Source organism: Ptychodera flava, unplaced genomic scaffold (assembly GCF_041260155.1).
Source record: "Ptychodera flava strain L36383 unplaced genomic scaffold, AS_Pfla_20210202 Scaffold_125__1_contigs__length_171678_pilon, whole genome shotgun sequence".
Lineage (NCBI taxonomy): Eukaryota > Metazoa > Hemichordata > Enteropneusta > Ptychoderidae > Ptychodera > Ptychodera flava.
In genome coordinates this window covers 69,824-88,712 of record NW_027248307.1, presented here as the reverse complement: position 1 = coordinate 88,712, position 18,889 = coordinate 69,824, and the positions used below count along the sequence as shown (strand labels likewise).

The following is an 18,889-nucleotide window of genomic DNA, read 5'->3' as shown; positions in this document are numbered from 1 at the left end:
GACACCCCTCTCCCACTATGCTCTTTTTTCCGGTTTCAAACTGCTCATTGAAACTGAAAAGGTGCACGTGTACATATAGACATACATACATACATAAATACATACGAATGATATATATATATATATATATATATATATATATATATATATATATATATATATATATATATATATTCTAAATATATATATATATATATACATACATACACACACACACACACACACACACACACACACACACACCACACATATATATATATATATATATATATATATATATATATATATATTCTTCTTCTTCTTTCTTTCTTTCTCAGACGGTAAAATAAAATTAACACCAAAACTCCGAAGTCGCACCTACCTTCAAATATTTTGGTATAGTATCATCCAGGTCTGGTTTCTCGGAATACACGTAGCGCAATTACCATCAATCTTGTAGGCAAGAAAGCTGTTGCAAGGTTTGGTAATGAGAGAACATTCGATTTTTGGAGAGGTGGAGGATATGGCCATTGATTGGGCAGCATTTTTTTCTGTCACTGTAACAGCATTTCTTCCCATAGTTCTATATCCAATTATTTTTTTAGCGGAAGCAATTCATTTTTCTTACAATTTTTTATATTCACCATCATGACATTCGTCATCACCTTTATCAAAAGTGTTAGCCATATCCCATGCTTCTGGTGATCAGGCCCACTGCACCTGGGATATCTTCCTCTAATTTTCCCAACTATTTCCGATATGTGATTATTCAATTCAAGCAAGTCGTCCCTGTTTTCATATCAAGTGCTTTCAGAGGATGAAGTTGATGATGATTGTTCGACAGAGTAGGATAAGACACAGTGAATGAATACAACTGTTTAATGTAGAGTGAGCCTCGGGACAGATATTCGGACTCCCTAAAACTTTTCTTTTCTGATCTACCACTTGCGGAGGTTCAATATAAAGCTCTTTGTATAAAAAAAACTTTCAACCGTCTTAGTCTTAATCGAATTTTTTTCAGTCTATCTTGGAGTTAGTATGGCGGCCATTTGAATTTCAAATACAGGTATATATAGTGTAATTTGTAATTCTAGTACCAAAATTTTCACGATGACGCTCGATTTTTATTCTTGATTTTGAAAGAGAATGGTTCAAATATTCCTTGGGAAAGGTTGAGCAAAAGTTTCTCTTTCACTTTTGAAGCGCATTCTACCATTAATACGTTCAAAAGCTAATACACCTACGTAACAGATAAGACATCCCCAGCAAAGTTGTGTGATAAGCCTGGGAGTAAAAGAGATTAAAATAATGATGCAAGTGAATTTGTAGTGAATTTTCGGGTCCCGTGTGATGCGCCTTGAACTCATTTCACGCTAACCATGGCAAAAAGTCAGAAACATAGAATGGTTAATAATTGGAGATCAGTAAGCTCAAATCTACTGTTGATTATAACACTCTTGCTGAAGTGATCGATAATTATTGGTTGCGGAAAGTAATCGTGAAAATCTTCCTCTCAGATCTGTGTGGTTGTATTAAAGGACGGGAAAATTGTGATAATATTGTCTTCATATAAATCAACAGTTTACACTCAAAAATCACTGATAAACCTCTAATTGCTATCGGTCTAGCCCAAACGAAAGTTTCAGACAGATCATAAGGAGAATTCCTTGAAAAAAAACACACATTGACTTCACCTTGTTGGCTACACATCGGCGAGGCGTTAATACATAGCAGGCATGACAAGCTGGTGAATAAAAGACATTTGTAGACTCGTGTCATGTTGAAGTTGCTACTGATAATGAACGAATGTTTTGAATTATTCCGATTTAATTGATCATTATCTTGTGAGTTACACTGAAAATGTTAAATTAACTGTTGTTTTACTGTCATCAATTTACTTTCATCGACAATTATAGAACAGTACCGAGGGGTGCGGAAATCTCGTTATCACTGTGCTCAGAAACGCCAGCGGCATGATTACGCCCTCTACCGCTCGACCGATCGCGACCGTGCGTTTTTTCTTCCATGAGCGAGCCCCAGCAGCGTGAGTACTGCGGCCGGCGACGCTATAGTTGCTGAGATCTGGAACAAGCCTCTACGACCTGTGTTAGGTATACTAGTCTCAGCTGAATATACATGTACTTGAACCAAACACATAGTTATCGTTTCTAACACTTTTTGGCATCGTGAGAAAAATATTTACCGATATTGAGCCAGTTTTGAGGAAAACAATTAAAATTCTGCTTTTTCACGGACCGTTATCATTATCAACTGACAGTTTATTTGAAGGAACATAAAAATACACATGTGACAACGATTTGTTTCACGCGAAGAGTATCGCTATAAGAATTCAAGAAATAGCTTTGCAGACTGTCAAATATTCCTGTACAAACTGAACACCTATATTTGTGTAATTTGCAAACTTTGAAACTGAAACGAACATCGATGGCAGCGCCTCATCTCTCGGGGAAAAGTATTTTCAGGCCCAAGCTTACATGACCGTTCTCTCCGACACAGGAAGGCAACCATATTTGATATCGATGCAAAAACTCTCTAATGAATTTCTCTGCCGCTGATTTTGTTTTCTTTAAGACGATATAACGACTTATTTTTTAAATTAATGTGCACTCAGTATAGCTGGCTAAGTCACGCTGTGCGGTGAACTAGAGACACTAGTCGCTAGACGGCTAATTGTACTAAGCGAAATAGCGAAATGGCGAAATGACGAAATCACGATTTTTTTCAAATTGCACAATGAAGAAATAAATATACTACACATAGAGAAATTACCTGCAACCTAGAGTATGCTGTATAATCGATGTTAAGCCGAATTACCCTGGTGCACACTGCAATCTGCACGGTGGATTCCAAAACCCATGTGTATGCCGTGCAGGTTGGAAATTATAAGAAAATCTGCTGAGTTTCATCTGAACAAAGTCAAATTTAGTGAATCTGCACATGTTTTGATTCTCAACGTCGAAGTTTAGCACCGAAAGTACGATAAATTCGGCGAAATCGCGCGATCGCGAACCCGGAAGTTGACAGCGCTCAAAACCACGTATACCTCGAGGCTTAGGGACAGACCATTAGATTTTGGGAGGGGGTGCTCACGATCGGATTGTGAAAAAAAAAACCAATTTTGTACAACTGCAAATTTCAAATTTTCTTTTTTTTTCAAATGAGAATAGATGTGCAAATTATTTTTCTGAGTCTTGCAGATTTATTTTACTCAATTGTGTTCTAAATATTTTGTTTATTTTGCAATGTAGTGTGAAGATATTTCCCCAAACTTTCTGTTCTGAATTTTTTTTCCGTTTCTGACCACCCCTCCAAATATCTAAAGGTTTGTCCCTTAGATCTCTTGTACAAAGATAAAAATATTTTGCGTAAGCGTGCACGCGTACACATAGTTTGGCAGGAGTATGTGATAAAACGGTGGCCAAACAGATAAACTAAACCGATAATGGTATCATCGCTAATCAGTGCCTTTTCTTCATACTGCAAAACACATGCCAGTAATAACTTTACTTTACTTTACTTTACTTTACTTTATTGCTCAACAACACACTCAAGGAGTGCGGTAAGGCAAAAATTAATAAACTTGTTGTGGTCGAAATACTTTTCATATGACAGACCAGATATGAACTGTAAATGCTCATGTGTTTCATTATATATTGAAGTTATGTGTAAATTTGAACCTTTGCCACATGTTTGCAACTTCATTGAAATTATTATGATCAACATAATGAACAATAATCACCGCCGATTATTCTAAAATGTCATGAAGTATACAAATATGTAATTAGCTGAAATAAAAATATTAAAGTAATTTTACTGCTCTTATTGTATCACCACTTTATCTAGCAAGTGTAATTACCGTTGGCCAAGTCCTTCAAGCCATATGTGCCGAGCTGTGAAAGCTCATTAGATATGCAAATTATAAATAAGCTGACATGAAAATGTGAAATGACTTTCGATATTGTTTTGATCTAGTACCTGGTATAATCATCAATGTACATAGCATGTTTTGCCAACTTTGATCAAGTAAATCCCGGTATATATCCCTAATAAGCAAAGTTAATTAAATATGTAAATTAGGAAGTGGCTTTAGTTAAAATGCTTAGTGATTGTCAGTAATGTTGTATCATGGTATCTGCAATATGTGTAGCAAATTTTGTCAACTTTGGTCAAGTCAATTCAGACATATATCTCTAATTAGGAAAGTTCATTAAATATGCAAATTAGGAATTGGTTGAAGAGAAAATGCTTGATGACTTTCAATAATATTGAATTATAGAGTCTTTAATATACATGGTAAGTTTCATCAATTTTGATCAAGTCCATTAAGATAATATACCTAATTATGAAAATTCATTTAATATTAAAATTAGGTTTTGGCTGAAGTAAAAATGTCTTTTGACTTTCAATAATGTTATATCACAGTATCTTTGATGTATATAGTAAGTTTCAACAACTACAATCAAGTTAATTCAGATATATATCCCTAATTTGGAAAGTTCATCAAATATGCAACTTCTGAATTGGCTGAAGTAAAAATGCTTAATGACTTTCAAAATGTTGTATCATAGTGGCTTCAATACATGTAGCAAGTTTCATCAACTTTGGTCCAGTCATTTCAAATATATATCCTAATTAACAAAGTTCATGAAATATGCAAATTAGGAATTGGCTGAAATTAAAACGCTTAATGACTTTCAATAATGTTAAATCATAGTATCTTTAATATACATACCAAGTTTGGTCAATTTTGATCATGTCAAATCAGACATATATCCCTAGTTAGGAAAGTTCATTAAATATGCAAATTAGCATTTATCTTTCATGTCACCCTTAATGGTTCCCACTGCTGATATATCTTGGTGTGATCAACATTTGTAGCAAATCTCATCAAATTTTGTGTAGTTGTTTTCAATATATATCCATTTTTTCTAAAATCATTAATTATGCAAATGAGCAAAAAGTATGCAAGCCAGACCCACCAAAAACTAATCAGTTCTTGCCATTTGCTAACTGAATATATGTACCAGATTTGATTCTGATCTGATAAGCCGTTTTTGAGATAATGGACCAACAGACAGACAGACAGACACACAGACGGACAGACAGACAGACATCGCTGCGACATATGCCCACGTGTGTAAACACGTGAGCAAAAAATGACTTTGGTCAGTTTGGAAACAAAACATATGCCAGCTGTTTGTTCAGTCACTCAAAACTGAATTTGATTCCGAGGCCAATTTCAGCGATGTTCAACATGGCATTTTACATGTAATGTTGTACTAGTAAGAGTAGGAGACGATTGTAAAGCATACTCTAGGTGGCAGGTAATTTCTCTGTGTGTAGTTTCTTTATTTGTTTATTTTGCTATTTGGAAAAAATCGAAAATCGTGATTTTGCCATTTCGTCATTTCGCCATTTCGCTATTTCGCGGAGTACAATTAGCCTCGCTGGACGATGGTACATGCTGACACTATTTCAAATATTACAGCAAGTCAAATGTTTGTTTATCACGACCACTTCACCGTCAAATTCACTTATTTTTAGTCAAGAATTCTTTTTAAAAAGGACAGGAAGAAACGTCGATAGAAAGAAATGGTAACCATTATTGCACCTAAAGTAAAAGAGCGATTGTCACCGTTGCTTCCTCTTAAAACAGCAGAGGTGTTCCATCATCATTGTACAAGGAAATTTGATGCCATTATGAAAATTTCCCAATATATTTCTTTCGCTCCTCTGTCTGTCTGTATGTCTGCCTGTCTGCGCCCCCCCTCCTCTCTCTCTCTCTCTCTCTCTCTCTCTCTCTCTCTCTCTCTCTCTCTCTGACCCTCTGACCATGCCTTCCTTTCTAGCGATGAGTACAGCCACTGGACCATGGAATTCAAACAATAACGGAGGGGGCGGTGAGCGGAGATATCGACGATTGGCGCTGCAAACCTTGGGTTCTACCAAACTCCCATAAAGTGCAACCTCTGCAGATATTTGTACGGTCTAGAAGTGGAAATTGTTCTGAGCGGGTTACTTGCCTCGTGTCCTTCCTGTCTGAGTCGTGCCAGCAATCTTATCATCAAAATTATCATGAGGGTCATCATGCTTAATTAACGTTTAATTAATTCATTTATTCTTCAAACTAATGAGCAAGTCAACATACAGATCTACAATAAAACGACAAAAAGGGGACAAAACACACATGCGGATAAAAACAGAACCATACCAACAAGACAAAATCACCCAGAAAAGAGAAAAGATAAAATGAACATTACTTTTCCTGATAAAAAACGAATAAAACTGTACAAGGAAGAGAAAATGTCAATATCATGGGAAAGATGGTTATTATTTCTGATAGGAGCTGGTTTCTTCTCAAATTGACTGTGCTACAAGCTTGTTCGTGTATGGAACAATCATAAATACAAATTTGTGAAGTTATATCGTCTGATATATCAGTTTTACAAACAATATATTTATTGAAAAAAATATACATGTCTGGTTAATTATAGCAGATATATCAATGAATATTAACATTTCTCAGTCGACAAAGTAAGACCAATATTATCAAAATGTATCTGTTCACAGGAGACGAAGTTACAGTAATAATATCACAACATCGCTGAAAGGGAGAGGCAATAAACTACAAAACTGAATGACTTATACCTAAAACCTAAAATACAGCTCCTCTCAACGGCAATGAATAGTCTGTTTGATCTTATCAATTTCCTGAATGAATATTTGTAGATTTTTAATCTCCACTTTCACTTTCGTAATGATTTTTTTTCACATTTTTTTATTTTTCTCGTAAAAGGTATACATGTCTAAAAACTACAACGAAGTAACCAAAAAAATTACATGACTTTAAGCAAAGTTTCAATTTTCTGAGCGAGCTCTTTGATACAACTCGTTTCTCATAACAATCACAGAAGGAAATGACTTGGTTTTTGTTTCGTTCGAAAAAAATACACGTCAATAAGTGATAGGACTTTTCCGAATACAATAGCTGCTGTGTCGCCTAGCAACCAGCTGATCCATGGACGGCGTGGTGCAGACACGTTCGTTCAGTGACCTGGCGGACTAATTTGACAAAGTTTACAAATTGCCGTACAGCTGTATTGACGGTCAAAACAATATGGGTATTGATTTTGTAGTAATTGATCGGTGTACAAAAGTATTGCACATTTCGGTCACAAACATAGCTTACACGGACAGAGCAACATTTTTCATGTGCACTATTTTTTCACGGCGGATGCAGTCCGTCAGGCCGAAGTACACACCTCACGCCAAAACATGGCATCAGTACTGGCGACTCGATCACATTGTGATCTCCCTGGAAATCGTAAAATCTGGATATATTACTTCCTTTAGAAGAACGATTTTGACAGATTCAAGCGTGGTACACTTTAAAGAATCTACAGGTAAAGTTTGAACATTGTATCTATTGATTTGCAGCAAATATGACAAGATTTGACAGCGATGCTTTGATCAATGGTTTCAATGAATACAACTGTCAATGCAATCATGTATAAAATTATCAAAACACAACTTGTAAAAAATATGAAAATTTCAACCGATTGCTTTGATTTTCACTTTCTGAGCTTCATTACATTCTAACGTGAAATTCTAACCCTAACATGCCATGGAAAATTTCAAGTATTTCCAAGAAAAACCATGTTAATGTTTATATTTTGCAATGCAATCATCTCAAACCATTGAATACAAACAATACCTTCATCAATTTTCAAAAATATTCTTTTAAACAAATATAAAATTTCAACTGATCATTAAAATTTCCACTTTCCCAGATCAATTACATCAAGACGTAAAATTCTAACCCAAACATGGCAGGGAAAATATCAACAATTCTCAGAAAAATGAGAATATTTGTATTCTTGCATTCATTACAATTGCTCTTCAACAAACCAGAATACAATTTCTTGACAGTTGTACAAAAAATTACTCTTTAAAAAAATACAAAATTTCAACCAATGACTTCAATTTCACTTGGAGTCTTTTCTTTACGTCCTAACGTAAAATTCTAGCCCAAACTTGGCTGAGAAATATTGAGAGTTTTGGTGAAAAAAGAGGAATTTTCACTTTGGATGGTGTTGTTGTGTTGTAGAGTTGTATTTGCTGCAATACTTGCATAAACTGTCTTCTCATATTTCTTACGTGTAAATTACACGCACAGTGCCATCACTGACATCACTGACATCTGTATAAACTATTCTACCGTCTGCAAACACTGCAATGAACCAAGGCTCTCCATCTACAGTTACATCTGTCAGGTATTCACCCTGTGCACTAAAGATCTTTACTTTATTCTCATCTGCTACATAAATATTTTCTCCAATTGCATCAACACTGACTCCAAGTGGATTTACTAAGTGTTCATGTCCAAATGTGTGCAATGTGTTGAGATTACTGTCCAAAACATAGATACAATGTTCATCTTGACATGACACTATGAGTTGATATTTGCTATTCATGGTAATGTAGGGTTTACTGAGTTGTTTACTTGAAATCATTTCACCAGCCTTGCTGTATTTTATCACACGGCCATTGTAGTCTGCTACAAAAACAGTGTTGTCTGGACCAAGACATATCTCAGGTGCACTGACTTCACCAATATCTATTATTTGTTTCAATCTACTCTTTGCATCGCACACTAGAATGCAATTGTTGCCATCGTCGGCAATGTAATACAAATTATTTTTAGACATTTTCACATCTGTTGGTCTGAAAATATTTGGCAAGCCATGAAAAGTGATTGTTGATATGATCTGTGCAGTGTCTGCTGTTACTGTCTTCACACTGCCAGGCTGGTCATCATATTCATCATCATCATCTTCTTCTTCAATTCCATAGTCACTGACAACTACTTGTCCATTCTGGTTTATTGTCAATCCACATGGATTCCAGACTTCTCCTGGTCCATTGCCTTCCCTTGTCAATCTTCTGACTGTGTCTTTGGGAACAATACCTGCCATTACAAATGTAGGTCAAAGGTCAAGAGCAGTAAAGAATAAACTACCAGTAGACATTACTCTTCTTGTCATGAAATATGCATAATTTCGAAAATTATTTTGGTGAAAAACGTTGAGAATGGCTTAGGGTATATAAAATGTTCCAAAAATTGAATGATAAAACCTGTTTCCATGGAAACCAGCTGATTCTTTGATAATTTAACTTTTTAATGATTATTTCAATTCAAGCATTTGTCATGTTAATTAACAGTGTAAATTTTTTCTTCCTTGAGTGTTGTGTTTCCATATAAATTTTCTATCAACCTGATAGTTAATACCTCATTTACATGTTAAATGAATGTGACCAATTACTTTATGTCAAAGGTAAGCAAGGGTGTATATAATGTTTGATGACCTGTGCATTGAAGTGAATAAAATTTATGGGCATAGACATTACTGTACATTTTGTTTTACTGTTAGTGCTTCTCTTGTAATTGCTAATTTGCATATTTAATGAATTTCTGTAATTAGGCAATATCTTTGGAATGGCTGCTTTGAAAATGATGTGACTTAGCAGTATCATGAAGTGAACACTTCTGCATTTGTAGAGATTTGTTTGGTCAAAGTGAACTTTACACACTAATTACTAATTTGCATATTTAATGAATTTCTGTAATTAGGCAATATCTTTGGAATGGCTGCTTTGAAAATGATGTGACTTAGCAGTATCATGAAGTGAACACTTCTGCATTTGTAGAGATTTGTTTGGTCAAAGAGAACTTTAAACACTATTTACTAATTTGCATATTTAATGAATTTCTGTAATTAGGCAATATCTTTGGAATGGCTGCTTTGAAAATTATGTGACTTAGCAGTATCATGAAGTGAACACTTCTGCATTTGTAGAGATTTGTTCGGTCAAAATGAACTTTACACACGAATTACTAATTTGCATATTTAATGAATTTCTGTAATTAGGCAATATCTTTGGAATGGCTGCTTTGAAAATGATGTGACTTAGCAGTATCATGAAGTGATCACTTCTGCATTTGTAGAGATTTGTTTGGTCAAAGTGAACTTTACACACTAATTACTAATTTGCATATTTAATGAATTTCTGTAATTAGGTACTATCTTTGGAATGGCTGCTTTGAAAATGATGTGACTTAGCAGTATCATGAAGTGAACACTTCTGCATTTGTAGAGATTGTTGGTCAAAGTGAACTTTACACACTAATTACTAATTTGCATATTTAATGAATTTCTGTAATTAGGCAATATCTTTGGAATGGCTGCTTTGAAAATGATGTGACTAAGCAATATCATGAAGTGAACACTTCTGCATTTGTAGAGATTTGTTGGTCAAAGTGAACTTTACACACTAATTACTAATTTGCATATTTAATGAATTTCTGTAATTAGGCAATATCTTTGGAATGGCTGCTTTGAAAATGATGTGACTTAGCAGTATCATGAAGTGAACACTTCTGCATTTGTAGAGATTTGTTTGGTCAAAGTGAACTTTACACACTAATTACTAATTTGCATATTTAATGAATTTCTGTAATTAGGCAATATCTTTGGAATGGCTGCTTTGAAAATGATGTGACTTAGCAGTATCATGAAGTGAACACTTCTGCATTTGTAGAGATTATTTTGGTTGACATAATCATGGCTTCATTAAATTTATTGTAATTTTACAGTCTACCACTTTATTACCCATGTGACTATTCCTTATATGTTATTTTGTTAGATTTTTTTCACTAGTTTATCATTTGCATACACAATGAAAATTACATACTTAGGCATGCATGAAGCATAAGATACAATTTTTTACATGAAACAATGAGTAAAATCCTTACTTGCTCATATGTTCACACATATGAGCTATCGTTTTACCAATTTTTTGTGTCTGTCTGTGTTTTAGCCAGTGTCTGTCTTTCTACCTGTCTACGTGATATCTCAAGAACAGCTTATCAGATTGGAATAAAGTCTGGTACTATTGTGTTTGGGAATTTCAAGAACTGATTACTTTTTGTGAGTGTGGCTTGCATTTAATATTAGTGCCCGGACGACATCCAGGGGGACTTGTGGTTTGAGTTCAATCCGTCTGTCCATCCCTCCCCGTCTGTCTCTGACATGTCTGAGCCAGTTCATACAAGGATAATTCATAATGGCATACATATGCACGCCTATTGCTTTTGGTGTGGCATGCATAATTTGCATAATTGTGACTTTTGAAAAAGAGCTCTGTTTCTTAGGAGACTGCACCAAGTTTGATGAAACTTTATAGACATGTTGGTTACTCAGCTTCAATAACACACAGAGATATTTGTCAATATTGTGTTGATGTTGATATACCAGATCTGTAACAGTATGCAAAGACATTTAGCAGGATCATGTCATTTAATTGCAAATTTGCATATTTGATGAATTTTCGTAATTAGGGTGCTGTGTCAAAAAATACCCTCTAAAATTTGATGAAACATGGTACAGATGTTGATATACCAGATCTGTATCAGTATGCAGAGACATTTAGCAGGATCATGCAGGGATAGAAATACTTTTTTATTTCTTGTGGCAAAAGTTTGCCACCAGATATGAAATCTGGTGGCAATTATGAAAAATCTGGTGGCAGTTTAACACATCATGTTATCGGTATAATACAACATTTTGTCATTGCCACATACTCATTCTAATTTATAAATTCTTGAAAATATGGTGAGTACACGTCACAAAAAGTCAACCCATACTGCAGGCCTCGAAAAAAATTTTCAAACTTACTAACCGTGGGACACGTGAATTTCATTTTTACTTGCCCGAGAGGAAAAATTACTTGCCCTAAATTTCTAATAACTGTACCAGTAATTTGTAACAGAGAGCAAGAGTTTGGCCATATGAAGTGAATTCAAAGAGGGAAAAAACAGATTCAAACATGAACTACATCTTGTTAAAATGAAGGACTATTACCAAATCTGAAATGTAGCACAAGAAATGTGAGAATACTTTTGTCTTTTCTGAAGATTTGGCCATCTAGAAAACATCTTTGAATTTGGAATTTTTCCACAACCTAATCCAAATTAAAATCTTTGCATAAGAGTAATAAGATTGTGTGATTTACAATATGCATGGCTGGCTGCTGCTCTTTATTATCAAGCTGAGATCACAAACAACTGCTCTGCCAGTGTTTATCTGCCAATGCATACGCACATGTACATCTGCAACCCTTTTACCTGTTTACATGTTTGCTCACTGAGCACAGCAGTCTTTCAAAGTTTTATTTTGATAAATGTATTCGTCAAGAGAGCAGATTCAAGTTTCGTTTTTCGTTACTCTTCAGTGCAGATTTGTTTTCTTTAAAGTGAGAGCTGATCCCTAACACCAAGGTCACGTAATTTGAAACTGTCTGCGTCTCACGCACTACGTAGCTGCAATATGTGGCCTCCTTCAATCCTTGGTCGACTGAGCCCGTTTCGACTACGATGTAAACTTGTACTTCTTCAACTGGGTGTTGATTTACGTTGAACAGTAAGCATTGCCGAGATCCATGGCTTTGAATAAGTTTACATCCATTTACAAAGCACATGGTGCAATTACACTATCGCGTGAAGCCGATCGACTGTCATACGACTCATACACTTGCACAAAGAGAATGGCAACCACTGTCAAGAGCATACCACTTTACGGCACACATACAAAACAGTGAGTTCACTCCGTGTCGTCGGAGAGAACATGTCGCAAAACTCTATTTTTACGACTTTTTGTGTTTTACAACAGCAAGAACGATTATTTTGCGATGTCGGGCGGATTTTCAAGGGTTTCCAGAAAACCCTTCTGAGAGTTGAAGGACTTACAATGATTGTAGACGTGTACAGACCTAATGAAATACATTTTCAAGCTTGAATTGTCCAGAGCTTAGTTAATTCAACCGCTGGTGCACTTGCCCGTCGGACGGGAAGCATATTGATTTTACTTGCCCGAACGCAAAATTCACTAGCAACGGGCGTCGGGAGACATGAATTTTTGAGCCCTGTACTGGCTAATGAATTGCAAGTATTTATTATTATTTAAATCACGCAGGCTGCAGTTTGGCTTTGTTTTCAAAATGTCACAACATGCTTTTATCTTGTGCCGTATGACTGCATATGCGGCTATCACAGAGGACAACAACATGTCAAGTGTACAAAAGCTGCTGTCATCGATATGGAGATTAGCCAATCACAAGTTTGCATTCACGCTATGTTTTCATTCATGCCAAAATGTCGCAATTAGTTTGGGGAGGGTTGTTTGCTAATGAGTTTTTCCGCCGTCAGACAACGCGTGTTCCTTCAGTGTTCCTTCATTCAAGCCGTAGGATTGATGACATGATGACCCGAAATTTAGTAGCAGAAAAATACCACCAGAAAGAAATTTTGGTGGCAGATTGACAGTTTTTGGTGGCAAATGCCACCATTGCCACCGATTATTTCGAACACTGATCATGTCATTTAATTGCTAATTTGCATATTTAATGAATTTTCATAATTCCGATGTCAAGAAATACCTACTCAAATTTCATGAAACCTGGTACAGATATTCATATACCTAAGCTGTAACTGTGTGCAAAATTATTTTGCAGATTCATTTCGTTAAATTGCTAATTTGCATTTTTTATGAATTTCTGTAATTAAGGAAATATGTTTAGACATAGTGCAGCAAATATGATGAAACTTAGTACAGATGTTGATCTTAAAGTGTTGTAATAGCGAACAAAGACATTACGCAGTATTTTGTCAATTAATTGCTAATTTGCATTTTTAATGAACTTTCCTAATTAGTGTGCTATGTCCAGAAATATTGCACCAAATGTGATGAAACTCATAACAGATGTTGATCTCAAAGTGTTGTATTACCATGCAAAAATATTTATCATATCATGTCAATTAATTGCGTATTTGCATATTTAACGAATTTTTATAATTAGGCTGATACATCAAGAAGTACTTCATCAGATTTATTGAAACTTGGTGTAGATGTTGAGCTTATTTTGCTTTAACTGTGCATAAGGACGTTTATCAGTATCATGTTAATTATTTCTAATTTGCATATTTAATGACTTTTCTTAATTAGTTTGATACGTCCAGAAATCCTGCATCAAATTCTGAGACATGATACAGATATTGATCTTCTAGTTATGTAAAGTGAATAGTGACATCCTGTTGATAAATTATTTTATTGACTTATTTAATGACCTTTTGTGATTAGGGTGGCAGCTCAGATATCTTGTTCTTATGATTTCTCAAAGATATCTTGTAGTTTATATCAGTGAATCATTGTTTGCAAATTTAATGAAATTGTACAAACTTATGGATAATGTCAGAGAAAACAGTAGTGTCATCATTCAGACAACTGCAACATTTATTGAGGCATTTTAGTTCACAACTGGCTGTACATGTTATCGGCAGTGTTTTCTCTGCATGTTCACTGAAAGGGGCAATTTCTGCCCCATTCATCAAAATTAGGGGGCTGTAACAACAGCAAATTCAGGGGTCACTACACTATGAACTTGGGTCACCATCATATAGGCGTATATTGCTTGATGTGTTTTGTGCACGATTTTCGCGCTGTCAGTAACTTTCAAAGGGCAGAAAATGGTTCGAAATGCGCAATTTGCGCAATTGCGCAGTCGAGAGAAAAGCCTGTATCGGTAGCAGTGTGTAGACAAGAAATATGAGAAAATTCATGTTCTGTCTTATTTCTTCTGATATATGCAGTAGATGACAACATAACCTTGTGATTTTATGCAGACGTTGCTTTTGTGATAAATTTCAGCTCTAAGAAAATTTACAAAAGCTAATTAAGAGAGAAGCAACGTCATTTCATTTCAGTGTTTAAGGCATTGATCTGCAAATGTTGCTGACCAAGCTATGAAAATACTGGATTACATCTTATCATTATCACAGACATGAATGAAAACTGCTGAGTCAGCATACTTTGATCCTAATGCATCAATTACAATTATGTTCTCTTCCGCACAGAAAGCCCATGGTCTATTTTTAGCCTGCTACACGTGCTGAGATTTGTCGTCGTCATGGGGACTATCAAAATTTGCATACAACTTAAGAGTATGAGACAGGCTGTCAAGGGTCACCAACCGGCTTCCCTTTGGTAAGGTTTGCAAGTATTCCCATCAAATGTCAATAACTAGAAAATTAACTTCAGTGGTATGAAAAATAGGTCTTTTATTGTCTGGTTTATTAGAAAAAAATCCCTGAACAAAAATGCATGAGCTACCAGCCATTGTCACTGGGCTACAATTTCAGTAAATGGCAGCCAAAGTGGACTGCCAGGGAAAAGTTAATTTCGAGCCCTGACTTTGTAGCAGCCATGCACTTGTTCATTGTTACAACAACAAAAAAGTCAAAATATTTTCTGGTGGTGAACGCAATTGAAAATTTCAAACCCTGACTACACAAACTTGGCATTATGGCATTCAAAGATCATCATGTAAGGGGTAGGATTAAAGCATTTTCAGCACAATCATTATCATGTAGCACATAACTACACAAGTATTTATGTGCTGGACAAGTACATTTCTTAGAAACCAGACCCAGGAGCATTGGCATTCAATGCAATTCAAATCTCCTGGTTCAGCTTGAATGGGTATGCATCCCCCCCTATTTTCTCTGACAGGGAGATGTCTAGCCAAAGTGCCAAAGTGAGGAAGGAGACGACTATTGTCATAGTGACACCAGTATGGCATACACAGCCGTGGTTCTTACTAATGATGGAAATGTCTGTAGATCTCTCTGTCCTCCTTCCAACTTACCAGACACTCCAAGTCACACCAACCACATCCGTTACTAGCAGGAAGCAATCTGAAATTAGCGGCATGGAGGGTTTAAGGCAATCTCTCATCACAGAAGGAATTTCAGCAGAAACTGCCTAGCTTATGTCGAATGCATGGAGAAGGGAACATCAGAGTCCTGGAGAAAGTGGTGTGGTGAAAGGCAAATTGATCCTTTTTCGTCATCTTTTGCAAATATCTTAGATTTCATCACTTACCTTTTTACAAACGGATATCAATATAGGTCCATTAACACATACAGATTTATCTTATCAGCCTTTCAACCAGCAACTGATGGATATAGGGTGGGTTAACACCCAAAGTCATCATATTGCTGAGGGCAGTATTTAATGAGAGACCCAAGGTACACTAATACATGGAATGTTGATCAGGTTTTAAAGACACATTGAAATCACGGTTGAAAACACGAAATTGAAGCAAAAAGACTTGTCTCTAAAATTATGCATGCTATTGGCTCTGACCATTGCTGGACGTCAGTCAGAAATTCAGACACTAGATATTGGTAATATGTGTGACAATGGGGACTACATCACATTCAGATATACTTCATTGACCAAGTCAAGTAAGACAAAATTTGCAGCAACCAAAAAATTGTCAGATCACAGCCCCTTAGGTAGCATTACTTTCCACATGTTACCATCACAACCTGTATTGTGTGTGGTGTTGTATGTGCCTCAGAGAAAGTTGTCAGAACCCTGGCGTCATATTAGTGAGAGTAAATTACCGGTCAACCAGCTGTTACTTAGCTATGTCAAACCTCACAAACCTGTAACCACTAGTACACTTGCCAGATGGCTGAAGTCATTGTTGAGTGCAGCAGGTATAAAAACTGACATTTTTAAGGCACATTCCACCCATTCTGCTTGTACATCAAAAGCAACGCAGCAAGGGGTATCAGTCAGAGACATCTTGGCACAGGCTAGCTGGTCAAAAGCATCCACATTTTCTAGGTTTTATTTGAGAGACTCAATAACTGACGAAGTTGAGCCACACAGTCTGACATTTCAGAGTACAGTCATCAGTGGGCTAGCAGAATGACCTCTTAAAATGTCAAAGGCTTTGAACATGCACTGTTATATCTTAAGGAGGTTTTTGTGATATGAAATTGGAGATTCTACTTCACACACCAAAGATGTGTGAAATGGAATCCTAATTCAATGAACAAAAACCGAGTTAAGATATAACATTCCCACCCAACACCCAACCCACTTCTAAGTAGATTTCATGTTTTCTGATCTTACAGGAAGCAGTGGAGATGCATGACATGGATGACAACCGGTACAGAACTCGTGGTGCAGTGAAGGACTTTATCTTGAGACCAAGATTACATTGAAACCATAAAAGTTTTGATTGTGAAGCTTTTTTATGAAATGGATATCTCTTCATGGTTGTGTTTAGCAAATACTTGCCCATCTCAACAGAAGCTGATACTGCTTTGCAAATCATTGTTCAGTTCCCATGTGGACAATTAATGAGGCTTTACACTGCTAAAATTGGATTGTATGCCTCTGGACATAGTTTCACTTCAAGATTCATGTATTGAGAGAGTTTAGATGAGGATCTGACCTCTTGCAGTTGACAAAAAAAAAAAACAACACCAAAAACACCAGTCCAGTACTCCATGCCAGGATGTTGTTGTGTACTGGTCACAACCAGCTTTGTTGAGTTTTTGCAATAAAGTACTAAGGTTCTTGGCTAACAAATCACATTCTGCATAGCTCTGACTTATAATTACTGAGTGTACTGTGGTGATAGTGAGTGGTACATTTAATTATGAAACTGCACCATTAAGATGCAGGAAGTACAATGCACATGCTCAGACCTTTCTCTCTTTACTTTGAATGGCTGACACTTGAGGGCGCTATTGACATTTCAGGAGAAATGCATGGAATTAGGGTTCCATTTCACGCACCTTAGGTGTGCCTATGAAATCTCCAATCATATCATGCAGCACATAACTATACAAGTATTTATTTGAAAACTATTGTGTCAACATCATTTTTGAAAATGAAGTTCTTTGCATCAGTCCAACATTGCAATGTTTGCATGTAAATTGAAAATAGTCTAAATGTTGTAAATGTCTACATGAATCTGGTAGAATTTTTCCTTTGGTAAAGAGTCATGGAGGTGTAAAGATGAGACTCAATGGGTTTACGTCATTAAATGTGCTGATGAATATCCTTATATTTGTTACATACCGGTAGACCTTGCGGCTCGCAACACAACCAAAACAACTACATGTAAGGGACCGTCTCAGATTGTCGCAGAAGTTCAAAAAGCGAAATTTATTCGTTAGGGGGGGAGGGGGTTTGACCTCCATTCAATTAGTGAACTTCACTTTCGCACTTTTATTTTGTGATCACAAGTTTTCGTGTGTTTATTTTAAATTAAAGAAAAACTGCACACTCGTGCCAACAAATTTGTAACTGTTTCCATCTCGTTTGTGCCCCAAACACAATTTACCGATAGGAACATTGTATCCTAAACATTTCATTCATCAAATTATACAAAGACAAAAAGTATCATTTTTTTTAAATGTGCTATTTATAAGCGTCTGCTCTAAACACTAGATGTCTTTATTCTCACTTGTTATGCACCTGGTCATAATTAATATGATTGAACATGCCTGGGTCCCCTTGTCAAATATTTTGCTTATTTACCGCCCCTACCAAGTACAAATTGCGTGTTCACAAAGACAAACAACAGCACAAGAGATGCAAAAAGGGAAAGTAAAATAAAATGAAACTTTTATGCGGTAAAATGCCCTGTTAGTACTCAAATCTGATCGTTTACTTTAATTGTAATGTGGCAAGGGGAATACGTCTTTAGTAGCTATAGCAAATGCAACATTGTACTCTCAGGCAGACATGAACATTTCGCACTTTTGAAGTTTCGTTTAGGGGGAGGAGGGAGGGGGTTTTGATCTAAACGAAGAAATTTCGTTTCTTGAACTTCTGCGACAATCTGAGACGGTCCCTAAGAAAGCTATTGCTACCAATTTTGCCTAAACAGATAGCTGTCAGTGTATGAACACAAGTAATGTTAATGCATTAGCATTTCTAGAAGCACTATAACAAGTTCGTCATCATTT

The 18,889-nt window shown here is 36.0% G+C and overlaps 1 long non-coding RNA gene across 2 annotated transcripts; it reads left to right on the top strand.

The window, feature by feature from the left end:
* Positions 1-6,033: 6,033 nt before the first annotated feature.
* LOC139126701 (uncharacterized) lies at positions 6,034-17,989 on the top strand. Of its 2 annotated transcripts, XR_011550701.1 has the most exons (4): positions 6,034-7,403; positions 10,879-10,988; positions 14,969-15,098; positions 17,042-17,989. It is a non-coding gene; the product is annotated as an uncharacterized lncRNA (long non-coding RNA). The 2 variants fall into 2 exon arrangements; XR_011550700.1 differs by lacking the exon at positions 14,969-15,098.
* Positions 17,990-18,889: the final 900 nt, after the last annotated feature.